This window comes from Vipera ursinii (assembly GCF_947247035.1).
Source record: "Vipera ursinii genome assembly, chromosome: 1".
NCBI classification, from domain to species: domain Eukaryota; kingdom Metazoa; phylum Chordata; class Lepidosauria; order Squamata; family Viperidae; genus Vipera; species Vipera ursinii.
Genome location: NC_139512.1, coordinates 119,875,377 through 119,880,660, shown reverse-complemented (window position 1 = coordinate 119,880,660; position 5,284 = coordinate 119,875,377).

Genomic DNA, 5,284 nt, shown 5'->3' with positions numbered 1-5,284 from the left:
CTTTCCTAGGATAGCTCAAAGTGGAGAATGCAGCACAGAAATAAAATGCCAGATTGTACTGGGTCACACAGCAGTGATGAACATGAGCCAAATATGGAAAAGCTGGGACATCAGTCTGGCAACCAAGTGTAGGTTGATCTGCTCTATTGTGTTCCCTTTGGCTAATGCTACCTTTATTATTAGGCTACAGCAGGGATGGCGAACCTTTTAGAGACCGAGTGCCCAAACTGCAACCCAAAACCCACTTATGTATCATCGGGTGCAGAGTGGGCATGGCCCATTGGGTGGGCGTGGCTGCAGTGCTAACGGCAAACTAGGCGGGACTAAAAAGTTCAATCAATCAATTCCAACTTTGTGAGAACTTTTTTTCCCCGTGCAAAGTTGAAATTGATTGATCGATACTTTTTTTTTGCACACAGCGGCGGAGGCCTAAAGCGAAAGGGTTTTATAAAACCCAGCTGAAGGCCTAGGACTGGGGCAATGGCACGCATGCTCACAAAGAGGGCTCTGTTGCCACCTGTGGCACCTGTGCCATAGGTTCCCCACCAGGGGGCTACAGTAACAGACTCTTGCAAGTCTGAAGGAATTTCTCCTCTCCTCTGCTTCTACTTTCAAAAAAACAAAAAACAAAAACTGGGAAGGATCCCTCCTGAGGCATTTCCCCTGCCCCTTCTGGTTCTGTGGGCTGAGATACCCCTTGCATGATGGTTGTCTAGAGACTGTGAATCTTCTTTCTGTCTCCCAAGGTCACTCCCACGTACTGTTACATCTGCCCATATTACACCACTTTAAAATATTTTTTAAAAAATAAATATTCTATGAAGGAGTCTATTTTAATTTTCATTATGGTGAATAAATATACCCCCCCAAAAGGGGGGGGGGAAGCTCTTTTGTAGTCCTCCATATTTTTTAAAGGAGGGAAGTGGCCCTCAGAGAAAAAAATGTTTAAGAAACACTGGAGCAGAGGATCCTCAAGTCTCTTTCTAACCCTTCCATTCCAAGATTCTTTGGTTCATAACACCCCTTTCTGGCTTTTGACCATTTTCTTTCTCACATAAGAAGCAGCCACAATGATCTAAAGGCTAGTATTTCAAACCCTGCCATGCTCCCTGACAAGAATGATGCTTCCTTTGGCTTATCCAAGCTGCACACATCATTTGAAAGAGATGGAACATCGGTCCGCTGTCTTCCAACTTGACTCCTTTTCAACCCCTGGTTCTCATTCCTTTTAGAGACATGAAAGGAACCATTAACATTTCCCTAAGTTGGAAATGTCTCTGCTGCCTTGTTCTCTCCTCATTATTGTCTATACGTGAGAGTCTCTGAAGCCAGAGCAGGGATGGGAGAACGTTTCCCAACCATTGTTCCTTGCGAGTTTTCACAAAGAATACTCTCCTCTTGTATTGAATGAATAGGTGACTACACATTGCCTTCCTACAGGGGGAGGAAAAACAGCAGGATTGATGATCATATGTATTTTGCTTTTTTCTCATTGATTTAATGGTTGGAGTCGTCCAGAGGCATTTAGAGGATTGTAATCAAAACGACAAAGGCAATGTCATGCCGTGAGTTCCATCCTTTTTGTATGCTATATGACAAGGTGGAGCTTGTATAATGATAGGACAGCTCTGCTTTCATCATTTGCCCCCTCTTTGGACAGCTGTCGATCCATCTATGCTACATGCTGTTTTGAATGATCTGGCAAGGAGAAAGATTTTATGCATATTAAATATTATATTCACTCACTTTGATGGTGGTATATTTAGAGGTCAGCCCAAATGATGGGAAGAGTATACAGGCAGTCCTCGACCTACGACCACAATTGAGCCCAAAATTTCTGTTGTTATGTGAGACATTTGTTAAGTGAGTTTTGTCCCATTTTATGACATTTCTTGCCACAGCTGTTCAGGGAATCACTGCACTGTTAATAAATTAGTAACCTGGTTGCTAAGTGAATCTGGCCTCCCCATTGACTTTGCTTGTCAAACAAGTGATAACATGACCCCGGGACGCTGCAATGGTCATAAATATGAACCAGTTACCAAGCATCTGGATTTTGATCACCTGATCCTGGGGATGCCCCAAAGGTTGTAAGTGTGAAAAACGGTCATAAGTCACGTTTTTCAGGACCACTGTAATTTGAATGGTCACTAAATGAACTGTTGTACGTTGAGGACTACCTATGATAATAATGTCTATAAAGTGGATTTAAAAAACAGCTGCTGCTAGAGGCTGTGGTTGAGCTCATGTAAAGGACTGTGAAATTTGAACTGTTAAGTGTATACTAAGAGTGCTATGCAGCAGATCGAATAATATTTTAGACCCACTTTCCCCAATCTTGTGCCTTACAAATATGTTGCAAATACCAACCCTCACTCCACATGGCCAGAAGCTAAAATCCCTCTGTCACCTCTTCTTAAGATTACAACTTTGCCATGGGGTAATAGAATATCAGTAGACCCCAACTTACAACCGCTCATTTAGTGAATGTTGGCAATTACAACCACCCTAAAAAAAGTGATTTATGACTTTCACACTTAACAACTGTTGCAGATTCCCCATCGTCACATGAATGAAATTTGGATACTTGGCAACTGGCATGTGTTTATAATGGTTGCAATGTCCCGGGGTCATGTGACAACCTTTCACAACTTCCGACAAGTCAATGGGGAAGCCAGATTTACTTAGCGACCATGTTACTAATTTAATAATGCAACCATTTGCTTAAAGTGTGGCAAGGAAGATTGTAAAATAGGGCAAAGCTCACTCAACAACGTATTGCTTAGCAATGGAAATTTTGGGCTTAATTGTTATCGTAAATTGAGGATTACCTGTAATTGCATCACTCCTTACCAATCTTGGTTGATCTTGAAAAAGCTAAGCAAAGTCAGACTCGGTTTTTATTTTGCCGAGAGATCACCATGGACCCCAGAGCTGTAAATCACATTGAGGAGCTGAAAAACATCTTCCAAGAAGGCAGCAGTGCACTGCTTCCATCCTGATGCCAAAAGCCTTACCATAAACATGCCCATGACATCACTGGGGGGGGGATCAAGCTTGATTCTAGTGATTCACTCTTTGCTAATAGAGTGGTAATCCATTTACGTTTACACGCATCTCCCATCTGTTAGTTCTCCAGCAAGCTTAGACAGAGACGTGTTTATTCTATAAGATGAAGGAAGAAATAGTTATATATTTACTTGCATATTTTGCAGGTGCATCACAATTCTTCCATATTTCCCTCCTAGATGCAGCTCTTAATCCCCCTAGGTCAGGGGTAGGCAACCTTGGCTCTTTTATGGCTCATGGACGTCAGCTCCCAGAATTCCTGAGCCAGGCTGGCTCAGGAATTCTGGGAGTTGACGTCCATGAGTCATAAAAGAGCCAAGGTTGCCTAACCCTGACCTAGGTGGCAGCTCTGAGGAGCCTGAGGCCTGAAATCATGGCCATAGGGTCCCTTAAGATATGCCACTGCTAGCAGCAACTACACTTCTTGCAGGATTTGATGGCTGTCGTCCTTCGATACCATTCCCAAGATCGACAGATTAACCCTAATCCTTTCCCATAAATCATACTCCATCCCTAATTGAGAGCAACCTTCCTGCCTGGCCCTGAGATCTGCTGATGGAAGGAATAGGATTGCTCCTAGGTTCTCATTTCAAGCCTTCCTCTTTCCCACTTCTCATAAGACAGCCCTTTCACACTTCCTGACATGTCTACTTTCCCCAGCTTCTTTTGGGAACAAAAATAGAATTATATAAGGGGGTTTACTTCCATCTATCTCCCCCAATATCCCTTCTTGCCTCTTGGGATTCTGACACACCCATGAACTTTCGCTGGTCTTAAAGGACAGGACGTTCTGTCCTGTTTAAAGACAGTCATGCCATCTGTGAAAGACAGCAAAACAATAAAAATGGTGACTATCCGTCACTGGCCTCTACCTAAATGGTCCAAGATAATGTAATCCCATTTTAAATCAGGGCTAAGATAATGTTAATGCTATACTTCACTTTAGAGCATGGGCTAAGAATGGGGAAATTCACAGAGAAGGTCAATTACATATTTTTAGATATATTCAGGATTAAATCTTTCCCACCCCCAGTGCTGTGCTGAGTGATACAAAATACTTTGAATTTATATAACAGTTCACAACATTTTGCATCATTACCCCATTTTGCAGGTAGAGATTGTTTTGGCTTGGAAAGAAGGGTGCTTTCCTCACTATAATAGAGTTCCTGCTCTCAGCTCCTCCTTGGACCAGAATAAACCAAAATAAATGCACTGTTCCCTTTGCCAACCCCTCTCCTGCCTCTGTCTCATTCACTGATGAATTGAGTGCTGAACAGGAGAGGCAACAATGCTGGAGGAAACAACCATCTGCCCTGCTTATCATGGACTGTGCATGCATACTCAGGTAGCCATATGGGCAGTGCAGAAATGGTGCAACAGAGGCAGGGAAGTCCATGCTGATGTAGTTTTAGAGCAAATTGTTTATTATGGATACCAGTATGGACAATATTTTCTAATAACAGAATAGGATCTATAAAAGGAGCAGGTTTAGCCAATGGGCTACATAGATACTCATCATGTAAAGAAAACAACGATCATAAGAATCAGAAGGGACATGTAAGAGGAAGTTGATTAAAGAATTGGGATTCCCTAAAAGCAAGGATAAGTCCAATTATTTCACCACTAGCATCACCATCAAATGTTTTCTAAGGTAATTATAGTCAGAAAGATTGGATTATATATGCCGACGTGATGCATCTGGATACAAGACATAGATTAACCACAAAAATTGCTCAGTGAAGGAAGAAATCTGCCATGGTTAATGTATTGGCTAATAACTGGAAAAATACAAAACAATCTTAAAGAAGAAGGAGGGAGCATGAGGAAGATGACAGAATTAAAATACTATGCTTTAGCATAGTCAATGAAGCAGAAGTAGATGTTTTTCTGGAACTCCTTAGCTTTCTCCATGATCCAGTGTATGGGGGCAATTTGATCTCTAGTTCCTCTGCCTCTTTGAAATCCTGCCTGTACTTCTGGTAGTTCTCGATCTACATATACAGAATCAAGATAATGTATTAGGATATATCTACAAATTGCTATTTAAATATGATACAGAGACAGAACAAATTAAAAAACTGTATGATAAAATAGATGCAAATTTTCAAAAAAGCAATAGCAGTGGATCAAAGGGAAGATTTACAGAGTGACATTTTAAGGCTACCTTCATTCATGGGTTGAAGAATTACTTGATTGGCATCACAGCCTCTGCATG